Source organism: Homarus americanus, unplaced genomic scaffold (assembly GCF_018991925.1).
Source record: "Homarus americanus isolate GMGI-L3 unplaced genomic scaffold, GMGI_Hamer_2.0 scaffold56366, whole genome shotgun sequence".
Lineage (NCBI taxonomy): Eukaryota > Metazoa > Arthropoda > Malacostraca > Decapoda > Nephropidae > Homarus > Homarus americanus.
Genome location: NW_024747154.1, coordinates 108,816 through 122,187, shown reverse-complemented (window position 1 = coordinate 122,187; position 13,372 = coordinate 108,816). Strand labels below are relative to the sequence as shown.

At 46.0% G+C, this 13,372-nt stretch overlaps 1 long non-coding RNA gene across 1 annotated transcript in view; it reads left to right on the top strand.

The window, feature by feature from the left end:
• Window positions 1-232: 232 nt before the first annotated feature.
• LOC121879486 overlaps window positions 233-13,372 on the top strand; it is a 94,384-nt gene continuing 81,244 nt past the window's right edge. Inside the window, exons 1-2 of the long non-coding RNA XR_006091351.1 lie at window positions 233-330; window positions 1,692-1,761. This is a non-coding gene — a long non-coding RNA (uncharacterized LOC121879486). The remainder of the gene's footprint in view (window positions 331-1,691; window positions 1,762-13,372) is intronic.

The window sequence follows — 13,372 nt, the reverse complement described above, 5'->3', positions numbered from 1 at the left end:
CAACAACAGCAATACTACTACTACTACTACTACTACTACTACTACTACTACTACTACTACTACTACTACTACTACTACTAATAATAACAATAATAATGGCAGCTACAACAACAATAACAACAATAATAATACTAACAACAACAACAACAACAACAACAACAACAACAATAATAATAATACTAACAACAACAACAACAACAACAATATCACCACCCCCCGTTTTCTCCCCTAACAGGTGAACGGTAACGTCATCTATGGGAGATGTCACCTGAACGCCTCCAGCATCTTCAAGGGAATCCCAGGCCCTACCGTCAAGATCATCGTCCTCAGGTAAACTCTCTACCTCACCTGTCTCTCACTCTACCTCACCTGTCTCACTCTACCTCACCTGTCTCACTCTACCTCACCTGTCTCACTCTACCTCACCTGTCTCACCTGTCTCACTCTACACCTGTCTCACTCTACCTCACCTGTCTCACTCTACCTCACCTGTCTCACTCTACCTCACCTGTCTCACTCTACCTCACCTGTCTCACTCTACCTCACCTGTCTCACTCTACCTCACCTGTCTCACTCTACCTCACCTGTCTCACTCTACCTCACCTGTCTCACTCTACCTCACCTGTCTCTCACTCTACTTCACCTGTCTGATGCCACCTTACTCTATCTCATTGGACTTTGAAATTGGACTTGGTAATTCGACTTGGGTGGGAATGTTTGCTCTTCATTGGACTTGTAATATATTGTACGACCATTGTGTGGTTATTGGACTTGAGATTGAAAATGGACTTGAATGTTAGATTATTGTGTTGTTATTGGACTTGAGATTGAAAATGGACTTGTATGGTAGATTATTGTGTGGTTATTGGACTTGAGATTGAAAATGGACTTGTATGGTAGATTATTGTGTGGTTATTGGACTTGAGGTTGAAAATGGACTTGTATGGTAGATTATTGTGTGGTTATTGGACTTGAGGTTGAAAATGGACTTGTAGGGTAGATTATTGTGTGGTTATTGGACTTGAGATTGAAAATGGACTTGTATGGTAGATTATTGTGTGGTTATTGGACTTGAGGTTGAAAATGGACTTGTATGGTTGAATATTCACTGATTATTGGACCATTGGACTTGACACGAGAATTGGACTTACAGACACGTGTATATGTGTCTTATTGGACTTGTGTTTGAAATTGGACTTAGGGAAGACGTAAAATTAACGAGATATTAAATTTTAAAGTATTCAACAATATGTTTTCCTCATTAACTTCATTATGCACCATTAACTTCACGTCATTAGGCTCCATTAACTACGGTTTTTTATTTATGTTTTTTTAGCCCTGGAAGATAGAGTTTAAACTCCATTGCCATTCTGTAGGTCCTCCTCCTCCTCCTCCTTTTCCCTCCCTCTCTTCCTCCTCTTCTTGTCTTTCCCCTTCCTCTACCCTTTCATCATCATCTCCTCTTCCTCCCTTTTCTCCCATCTCCTCCCCCATTACCCCATCTCCTCTTACCCGCCATCTCTCCTCTTCCCCCACCTCCCCCTCCTCTTACCCCCATCTCTCCTCTTCCCTCGCCCCCTCCATTCTCCTCTCACCTCCCTCTTCTCCTCTCTCTCCTCTCCCCTCCATTAACTCACGTACTTACGCTCCATTTACTAAGATCTGGTATTTTTTTGTCTTTTTTCTCCCAGGAAGAGGAGCGGCCTGCAGGAGATGGCCATAAAGCCTGTTACCCAGTTCCCGGTGACCCTAGAAGACGAGGTGAGTACATGGACTCTCTCTTGTTGTTTTTTCCCAGGATGGTCGTAGGATGGTGGGAGGGATTGTGGGAGAGGAGGAGGCTGCTAGTAGATGGGATGGGAAGGGATTGAGGGAGGTGGAATGGGGGAGGAGGAAGTAGAGGAGATGGAGGAGGAGGGGATAGAGGAAGGTGGATAAGATGGAGAAGGAGAGGAAGAGGAGGAAGCACTATCAGGTCAGGCTAAAGGACCATCTCATCTCTTGATTATAGGAGGAGAAGGAGAATAAAGGAGAGGAACAGAGGAGGGTAAGAAGAAGGGAAGAATGTGGGATATAGAATAAAGCGAGAAGGAAGAAAAGGGCGAGGAGAAAGAGAAAATCAAAGAAGAGATGAAGTGGGGATATAGGAAGAGGGTAAGGAAGTCAAGTGGACAGGGAAAAGAGGATAATAATAGATGATAAATAAGGAAGGAGAGGAAGAGAAGAGGAGAGAGGGGAGGAAGAGGAAAGAGGAGGAGGGAAGTACTCAAAGGGGGAAAAGAAGAGGAGGGAAGGGAGTCGCCTCTTATCTTGATTAAGGTTGTAAGTCCTCTTGAATTAATTGAAGAGGAACGACCATACAAGTTTCCTTTTGGTCTTTCACTCTTGTGTGTGTGGGGGGTGTGTGTGTGTGTGTGTGTGTGTGTGTGTGTGTGTGTGTGTGTGTGTGTGTGTGTGTGTGTAATCAGCCTCCTCCAAGTGCCTCATAATTAGTGTTACATAACCATAGAAATTATTATATATATTACGAATTATTATTATTATTTACGTTTAAAATAATTATCATAAGGTATTTTAGGGAGAAATTATTCGTCTACTGTAAAAATTATTGGTTTGGGGGAAATTATTTAAATAGTTTTAGAAATTATTATTATTATACCTTGAGAATTATTATATGTACTTAGAAATTATTATGGTGATTATTTATTGAATTATTCCTATGTATGGTTATGGTATATAATTATCATCAATGTTTTAAAGGTAAGTCATGTGAAATTATTTTGTACTTAGAAATTATTCATATGTAGGTAAAAATTATTGGTGTGTACGTAAAAATTATTGTTTACACTTGGTAATTATTGACATGTACTTAAAAATTATTGTGTTTACTTGAAAATTATTGATATGTACGTAAAATTATTGTGTGTACGTAACTATTATTGTGTGTACATGACAATTATTAGAGTGTCATTTTAAAGGTTATTCGTGTGTACTCAGATGTTACTGGTTGTGTACGACCATTATTACTGTGTGTACTGTACTTGAACATGATTGGTACGTGTACTTTGATGTGATTAGGGTTTAGGATTAGTTCTTCGAAGTGATTAGGCCTAAAGATTAGTACTTTAAAGTGATTAGGCCTAAAGATTAGTACTTTTAAGTGATTAGGCCTAAAGATTAGTACTTTAAAGTGATTAGGCCTAAAGATTAGTACTTTAAAGTGATTAGGCCTAAAGATTAGTACTGAAGAATAATTAAGTCTTGTGGTGTACTTATATAATCGAGGTCTGTGAAGTAAGTAAATTGTACAGTGTTGTTTAAGTAAATTTAAGGACATATTAACTATACCACACTACTTATCACTACTTAAAGGTATGGTTTAAGTAAGTGCATCATGTTTGGCTCGACTTATCCTTTTTATAAGTAACCCGTAAGTGATTTAAGACTCGACTTTATGTTGGATTCGAACCTCTGAACCCGGGAAAGTGACGTGTGAACCTCTGAACCTCTCGACACCAATACAGGCATTTAATACGTCTGGCGCTGGTTGCTGAAGCGTGTTGTTACGGGTGAAGGAACGTGTTAGGCGTTGTTGTTCGCTTGTGCTGGCGCTGTTGGTCACTTGTGTTGGCGAAAGTTCTATGCATGGATAAACATTTTTGTTGGTTTCCTTATTAAAAAATACTTACCTAACCTACCCTACCACCCCCATCCACCACCATCCGCCACCACCATCCACCACCAATCACCATCCACCACCAATCACCATCCACCACCAACGCCATCCACCACCAATCACCCAACCAGCACCACCATCACCACCACCAGCACACACCCACCATCCACCACCAGCAACCACCACCATCCACCACCAATCACCATCCACCACCAATCACCATCCACCACCAACTCGATCACAAACTCATTCAACCAAGTTTGATAGGCAGTAAAGATCTCCTCGACCAGACCGGACCAATGTGTCAACCCCTTGAGCAAAAGTTGTGAGCTGTGAGGAGAGACGGGTGTGTTGCTGGACATGGTTAGGTGTGTTGCAGATGGATTAGTGGTCTTTTGGTGTGTGTGTTGCAAGGAGAGATGTCGTTATGGTATGTTGCAAGGAGATGTGTCATTATGTTGTGTTGCAGGAGATGGTTAGGTGTGTTGCAGATGGATTAGTGGTCTATTGGGGGTGTTGCAAGGAGAGGTCTCGTTATGGTATGTTGCAAAGGGGGTGTCGTTATGGTATGCTGCAAAAGATGGTTAGGTGTGTTGCAGATGGATTAGTGGTCTTTTGGTGTGTGTTGCAAGGGGGGAGGTGTCATTGTGGGTGTGTTGCAAGGGATGGTTAGGTGTGTTGCAGATGGATTAGTGGTCTTTTGGTGTGTGTTGCAAGGGGGAGGTGTCATTGTGGGTGTGTTGCAAGGGATGGTTAGGTGTGTTGCAGATGGATTTGTGTTGCGAGGGCTGTAAGTTTGGCATGTTGCAAATGGATGATATGCTTTGGTAGATAAAATTAATGGACATGAGAGAGAGAGAGAGTAAATGAAATACAGTGTGTAATAATAATAAATAATAATAATAATTAACGGTTTATTGAAAGAGCATGGCGGGCGGAAGGCTGAAAATATACAGTTACATATTTGGGGAATGGGTCTCTTGGTTTACAAATGATATACAGGTAACATAAGTGATACAAATATCATATATATAATAATTAGGTGTTGATAATTTTTACAATGGTAGGGACTGGGCTGTTCTTATAGCAATCAGTTAGTGCTTGTATGGGCTGGATGCGGTTGGGCAGGTGTGTGGCCACGTGGCCAGGACAGTAGCTTGGGGCAATACAGGTGTGCTCCATCCTTCAGGTTAGGTCAAGTGAAGCCGTGAGGTCAGGTCAGGTTAGGTCAGATACAGCCACACTCAGTATTACACTGCTGTGTTTTTGTGCTTTTCCTTGGAGTACACTATAGGAACACTGTTTGGCATTCAATCGTTCACTGATCACTTTAATGTTTTGCTGAATAAATCCCGGTGGAGTAAGGCGGTTAGGGCGTTGGGATATAGCAGGGGTTGGGTTGGGGGGAGGGCCAAACAGGCTCGGCCTGGCTGCTCAAACTGGGGGCGCCTTCAGGGCACGTCTTGTCTCGCTGGTGGTTGACAAGTGTGTGTGTGTGTGTAAATCAACGTTGTTTTTCACTCTCTTCCCCCCACTCACTACCTTTCCTCCTCCGTGTCCATAAATATAACCAGATTATCGTACAGGCCAGACGATGTACTGTGTCTGAATACCCCCTCCATTCCCCTCCTTTTCCCTTCCTCCCTCTTTTTTTTTTAAAGAGAAAGGAGGAATGAAGGAAGATTAGAGGTGGGGGAAGGAAGTTATAGTTCGGAAATTGAAGAAATTTAGGAGGAGGTAAGAGAGGGCGGGCTGATCGCCTAGCTAAGCTAATAGTGTGTTAGGGTTGTGTCATGGGTTAGTTATTGTCTGCCGGTACAGGCACTAGACAGCCTACCCTGTCCCATTTATGGGTGTTTTAAGGGCCTTGTTTCATATTCCGCCGACCCTACTGGCGGATGCTGGTCTAGGGAGGTTGTCTATTGCCTGGCCGTGTAGATCGGGGATGGTAATGGACCTTTTGAGATTTCGTAACTTTTTGGGAACCATGTATGATTGTTGTCGTTATCTGGTGGAAGTCTTTGAAGGAGTTCTTACTCTGATCGTTCTATCTTTTGCCAGATTCTGCTGGCCAGTGTGCAGCTGCTGGTTGATGGGTTTCATTCTCAGGTCTCTATGTATCTCGGCTGTGGTTCTGGTGAAGGGGTATCTTTCACCTGTGACGAATCTTAGGGCTTCATTTTGAACCACCTGTAATTTTAATATTTGAGTGGTGCTCATAGCATGAAGAGGTATTGCTGGGTAAGTTAATATCGGTGTGATAAATGATGTCACCAGGCGGAGTTTTATTTTCTCAGGAAGCGCTTTAAAGCGGTATAGTTTTCTCAGCTCTCTTCTTGCTTTTTCCTTCCTGCTGTGGACATGATGGGAGTAATCTGTCGTGTTTATATGCAGGCCCAGGAGGGTGCCTCTGCTTTTGTATTCTATCTGGGCATTATTGGTTACTAATGGATGGGTTTTCCTTCTTCATCAGGGTATCACTGGGAATTTCGGGGGACTGGTTTGGATTTTCCATTGTTTTTCGTAGTTATTTACCCTTTCTAATTCCCGCCTGGTGTTTTCGGCCTGTAACGCTCGCGATTTTCCTTGATGTGTTGTTATTTGAGTGATGTCATCTGCATACATAATATCTTCGTTACCTATTCTAGTGGGAGGCGGGGTGTCACTTGTGTAGATAATATATAGGGTGGGGGAGAGGACGCTTCCCTGAGGGACTCCACTCATGAGTGGGAAGGTCTCTCCTGTGTGTTGTCCTACCCTCAGTCTAGCATTTCTGCCGCCAAGAAAGTTGCAAAGCAACTTTTCAATGTTGGCGGGAAGTCCGAGTTGGAGGATCTTATATTTTAGACCGTCATGCCAGACTTTGTCAAATGCCTTCGCTACATCCCGGAGAGTTAGATTACATTGTCTACCACTCGCCGCGGCTCTGGCTATGTTCTCGCATGCCAGGGCTATCGCTGTTGTGGTGGACTTCCCTTTCCTGAACTCGAATTGTCTGCAGTTGACTCTGTTTGTTGTTTCCAGGTGATTTCTCAGACGGTTATTGATGATTTTTTCTAGGATTTTTCCAGGTATTTCGAGGAGGGAGATCGGTCTGTAGTTTAGTGGGACGGCGGGGTTCTTTCCTTGTTTTGGTGTTAGAGTAATAATGGCCTCTCTGAATTTAGTTGGGAAATAGCCCGAGGCCAGGCAAGCGTTCATTGTGGTTCTCAGTCTCTCCATGGCCGGGTTGTTTATGTGGCTGAGGATCTCTTTCACTCTTCTACACACCCCTCGACACCCCCACCCACACACCCACACACCATCTCCCCCCTCCCACACACCCTTCGCCCCCCTCCCACAGACCCCTCACCCCCTCCCACAGACCCCTCACCTCCCCCTCCCTCCCCTCCACCCCCCTCGCCCCCCCCCTCCCACACCCCCCACCTTCCCTTTACCCCAACACACCCATCATCGCCCCTCCCATACACCCCCCACACACCCATCATCGCCCCCCTCACCCCCCTCCCATACACCCTCCCCACCCCTCCCACACACCCCTCACCTCCCCCCCCATACACCCCTCCCCCCTCCCCCCACACACCCCTCCACCTCCCCCACCTACCCCCCCCCCACACCCCCACCCCCCCCCCACCCCCCCCCACACACCCCCCCACACACCCCCCACCCCTCCCCCCCCACCCCCCTCACCTCCCCCACACACCCCTCACCCCCCACACCCCACACCCCCACCCCCCCCACACCCCTCCCCTCCCCCCCACACCCTCCCCTCCCCCACACCCCTCCCCTCCCCCCCCCCCTCCCACCTCCCCCACACCACCCCTCCCCCCACCACCTCCCCTCCCCCACCACCCCTCCCCCCCCCCCTCCCCCCCCCCCTCCCCCACCCCTCCCCCACACACCCCTCCCCCACCCCCTCCCCCACACACCCCTCCCCCTCCCCCACCTCCCCCACACCCCCTCGCCTCTCCCCAAAAAAAAGAAGATATCGGAATTCGTTACGTGATAGCCAGAAATCCCTAAAATATCCCTATATAGCCAAAGCTCCTTAAGATAGCCAAGAATGCCTCAAATATTTATAGCCAAAGTTCTTTAAATAGCCAAATATAGTTCAAAATCTCCCCTAAATATTCCCCCAGATTTGAGAAAACTTAACTTAGACTATTTGCTGATAACGAAAAAAAAAAATCCCTAGAAAAATCATGCAGATGGCGAAAAAATCCCTAGAATATATACAATAGCGAGAGAAAAAAAAATCCCTAGAAAAATTATGCAGATAGCGAAAAATTTTCCCTGAGTTATTAGCAGATAGGGAAAAAATCCTCTGAGATGTATGGAGATTCCCCCAGATCCTCCCCCAAAATATATATATAATGAATATCTTTGTGAGAGAGAGAGAGAGAGAGAGAATGAGGAGAGAGAGAGAATGAGGAGAGAGAGAGAGAGAGAGGGGGGGTAATGGCCAAGTTGCTACAAGTTATCCCGTTAATTGAGAACTTTACTTGGTGTCTCTTGCATCACCTCTTTCTCACCCCCCCCTCCCCTCCTTCACCCCCACTCCCCCCTCCCAGTCTCTCACACAACACTTCACCCCCACACACACACACTCTCTCTCTCTCTCAGATGAAGGTGATGATAGATAACCCTCAAAACAAGACAACAACCAATATATGATGACTCCCGCCTCCCCCCTCACCTCCCTCCCCCTCACCTCCCTCCCCCTCACCTCCCTCCCTCACCCCCTCCCCCTCACCTCCTCCTCCCTCCCCCCTCCCCACCTCACCTCCCTCCCTCCCTCTCCCTCCCTCCCTCCCCCTCCTCCTCCCTCCCTCCTCCCTCCTCCTCCTCCTCACCTCCTCCCTCCTCACCTCCTCCCCCTCACCTCCTCCTCCCCTCCCCTCACCTGTCCCTCACCTCCCCCCCTCCTCACCTGTCCTCACCTTCCCTTCACCTCCCCCTCACCTTCCCCTTCACCTCCCCCCCCTAAAGTGGCCCCCGTCCACCACCCTGGCTGGCTATCTAATCACCCCAGGGTTAGAATCGCCTAACCACCCTGACGTTAACCCAACTAACAACCTAACTAAATCTGACATGACCCTAATCCCAGTGTGTGTGTGTGTGTGTGTGTGTGTGTGTGTGTGTGTGTGTGTGTGTGTGTGTGTGTGTGTGTGTGTCACCTATTACTCGGGCACTAAACTGTGAGGGTGAGGGTGATGGGGGAGAGAGGGGGTAAGGAAGGGGAGGGAGGATGGGTAGGGAGGAGTGTGTGGTTAGCTCCCCAACACCAATCCCACTAAGTACACAGAGGTGGGTCGTGTCCTCCCAGCACCCTGACCACAACACCAAGGGGCTCTCTCTCTCTTTTTTTTTTTTTTTTTTTTTTTTTTTTTTTTTTTTTTTTTTTTTTTTTTTTTTTTTTTTTTTTTTTTTTTTTTTTTTTTTTTTCCTCTCTCTCTCTCATTGCCGGGAGAGCCTTGCGACACTCAGGGGAAAGTGAGGGTGTGTGGGAGGGGGTGAGGTGTGTGGGAGGGGGTGGTGTGGAGGGGGGTGAGGGGTGGGGGTGGATGAGGGGCGAGAGAAATAGGTAGAGAGAGAGAGAGGAATGGAAGTGAGGAATGAGAGAGAGAGAGAGGGGGGAGGGTGTTAAGAAGGAGATAAATAGTGAAAAGACAAAGACGAAAATAAAGTAGGAGGAGGAGAGAAGAACGAGAAGGAATAGGCAGACAACCAATCACTCGACAGAAAGCCAAAGGAGTGATTAGACGCGCGGGAAGATTGGAAAGATTGATTTGGTCCAGGCTAAACCAGGTGATTAGACCTAAGTGAATGATTGGAGCTGATTAAGCAAGTGATTAGACGTGTTTAAGTGAACGATTGGAGAATGTTTTGAGCTGATACAGTTATCAACTTTACTGATTAGGTGACACTGATTAGACCCCAATCAGGTGACAAACGATGGAAAATTGACAGATTGGTGGAAACACGTGATGGAAGAGAGGAATGAGAGGGAACCCAATAATGGAGGGAAGAAGGGGAGATGGAGGGAAATATTGATGAAAATGGAGATAGAGAGATAGAGAAAGATAGAGTGAAATAGAAAGATAGAATAAAAAATAAGAAAAAAGTCGATAATGCAAGGAAATGAAGGAGACGAAAGAAATGATAAAAATAAGGAATAAAAAACATCCCAATAAGGAGAGAAGATACGATTAAGTGTAAAATAAACAAGGGGATAGAGAGAAAACTTGATAAAAGAGGGAAGAGGAGGAAGACCCGATAATGCAAGCGAGATAAAGGAGGAGGAGGGAAATATTAACATAAATTTCAAAGGCAAATATCGGACGATGAGAAGGAGGAGAGAGATAGAGTGTGATGAAACATGGGAGAAGAGGGGGAGGGAGAGAGGAGGTAAGGAAGGGTGGTATTGGGAGGTAAGGAAGGGTGGTATTGGGAGGCAGGAATGGGGTATTGGGAGGTAAGGAAGGGGGTATTGGGAGGGGAAGGGTGGTATTAGAGGAGGTAAGGAAGGGGTGGTATTGGGAGGTAAGGAAATTGGGAGGGTAGGAGGGGTATTGGGAGGTAAGGAAGGGGGTATTGGGAGGCAAGGAAGGGTACTGGGAGGTAAGGGTGGTATTGGGAGGTAAGGAAGGGTGGCATTGGGAGGTAAGGAAGGGGGTGTGTGGGAAGGGGGTGTGGGAGGTAAGGGAGTGTGGGAAGTGTAATGAAAGGGAGTATTGGGAGAATGGGGAAGGGGTGTGTGGGGAGAGTATGAAGCAAGTATTGGGAATGAGAAGGGAGTGTGGGGAAGTGGGGAAGAGGGGGTGGTTGAGAAGGGAGGGAGGGAGGGAAGATGAAGGGGCGCAGGATGAGAAGGGAGGGAGAAAGAAAACAAAGGAGAGGAAGGGACGGTACAGGATGATCTTACACAGACAGACACACCCACCACCCCATATAGCGTATAAGTGTGGTAAGGGGCGGGGAATAATCACAGTAGAGACTCCAATCCGACAATGATTGGAAAGAAATTTATTGTGACGGGTCTGAGACGAGGGGCGTGCCTGCTGCTGCCCCGACTGGCTAATCAGGGTTTGATCTTAGGTACATACTGTTCCATTCACCTGATTTAGGAGGTGTTTGTCGTGTGTGTGTGTGTGTGTGTGTGTGTGTGTGTGTGTGTGTGTGTGTGTATGTGTGTGTGTTTGTTTGTTTGTTTCCCTCATTCATTATTTAGTTTGTTGTATGTATGTATGTATGTATGTATGTATGTATGTGTGTGTGTGTGTATGTATGTATGTATGTAGCATTGTGAGTAACATTATCCGGATCATAACAAGAGAACGGGATGATCTACTGTGTTCAAACCTGTTCAGTATGTTCAACCATAACCATCCTTTGAGCTGATTAACATTCGAGGTCAATAGGTTAAAGTTCATCAGCTGTTTGTATATTCATGGCAGCATAACTCAGAGACGGGAATGACCCATAGTGTTCAAAATTTGGTCCATATGTCCACTGTCTTCGACCTTATGGATGATATTTGTGAACGAGTAATTGAACAAAAAATTGGGGTCAACTTAATTCCAATTTGGTATCAGGTTTGAGTTCTCACATTACTCGAGTGCAGTTTGGTTGTTTCTCTCGCTTTTATTCCTTTTATCTGCTTCTATCGTCTTTTTATCACTTTCTTCTCCTTATTCTCGCTTTATTTCCCCCTCTTCCCTCTTTCGTAGTGGATTTTCGACCTTGTGGATCACCTCTCACTGTTTACATTCTCGTGTTTGTTTTGATTTTTTGCTTTTCGTTTGTCTGTTTTCTCTCCTTTATCCTCTTCGTCTTCTCTCTCCTCCAATATCCAATTTCTTTTCCTTTCGTCTTTGTCATCACCTGTTTCATCTTCTCTTTGTTTCTGTCGTCTGTCTTCCATCTCTCTCTCTCCTTTCTTTATCGTGTATTTCCTTCTATCTATCCTCCTTCAATAAATTTTCTCTCCCACTACCATTCTATTGCCATATTTTCCCTCATGATACTATTCCATCGTCATTCCCTTCCATTTCTTTTCCACCGTATGTTCCCTCCCACTACCCCTCCATTATCATAGATTCCCTCTCTTCCATCATTCTATATGCTCTTCATTACCCTTCTCACTCCCCTTCACCACCCCTCCCACCCCATCCCACCCCCTCCATCACCCCCTCCCAATTCTCGCACAACCCAATCCCATTCCTTACCACTCCATCTCACCCTTCCCTCACACCTCTTCACACCCTCACTACCCTTCACACCTCCTCACCTCAATTACCTCTCCCACCTCCTCACTCCTCACTCCTTCCCAATTCTCCCACTCCCTCACCACCTCCCACCCTCCTTCACCCTCCCTCCCCCCACTGGAGAGGGAGCCAGGAGCCATCGTCCGGAGGCGGCAGATGGAATGTAAAGTTTAGTTTTCTGCCCAAAAATAGGCTTATAATCACCCCTTGAGAGGTGACTTCCAGGTTTACACGGCGTGGGGTTCCTCCTCCCTCCAATTCTCCAAACCACCCTCCTCCTCCTCCTATTAAAACCACCACGCCCCCCTCCCTCCAAAACCACCCCCTGCCCTCCCTCCAAAACCACCCTGCCCCCTCCTCCAAACCACCTCTGAACCCCCTCCAAAACCATCTCCATCCAAAACCCTCAGCGTCTTGGAGACTCGTATTACAGAGAAGCAAATTCCCCTCCAAGAGTTATGGTGGTAATAATTTACAATATAATGGCAGGAGGTTGTTCTTGGAGGTCTCCCAGGACACCTCCATAGGACCTAGGAGACCATGATTCACCTTGGAGGCCCTGGGAGACAGTGTGTTACCGAGGAGACGTTCAAGTCACTGGGGTTAATTTACGTTAGAATGGGTGAGGTTAGGTGAGTTAGGTTAGGTGAGTTAGGTTAGGAGGGGTTAGGTTAGGAGAGTTAGGTTAGGTGAGTTAGGTTAGGAGGGGTTAGGTTAGTTGAGTTAGGTTAGGTTAATTTTTATTCTAGGTTAGGGCAGGTTTGGTTAGGTTAGATTAATTTGAGTTAGGTTAGGTTAGGTGGACAATTTCCACAAGGTCAACAAAGGCTCGGGTAAAGTTGACTTATACTGAAGCAATATCAACACAGTCTCCACAACACGACCCTGATACATCATGGCTGGACAGGTCACGTAATCGTCCTCATCATCTGGTGGCTCCAAGTTTTGTTAGAGAGAGAGAGAGAGAGAGAGAGAGAGAGAGAGAGAGAGAGAGAGAGAGAGAGAGAGAGGTATGTGTCTTGTGTGAAAAAGAGTGTGTGCGTGTGTGTGTGTAATAATAATAATAATAATTAATAATTAACGGTTTATTGAAAGAGCATGGCAGCCGGAAGGGGAATGGGTCTCTTGATTGACAAATAATATACAGGTAACATAAGTGACACAAATATGATATACACAAGAACACAAGAATGGAGGAAACTGCAGCGGGCCTATTGGCCCACACTGAGCAGTCCCGTTTACACCCAACCCCTATTGCTCATATAAGCATCCAACCTATGTTTGAAGCTATTCAGCGTATTCGAGTTAATGATGATATTTGGTAACTTGTTCCATTCATAAGAACTTAATATTGGAAGAACAAATACTGATAATGTATACAGCCTTAACAACATCAACCTAGAGAAGTCGACTTGTGAAAGAGACCTAG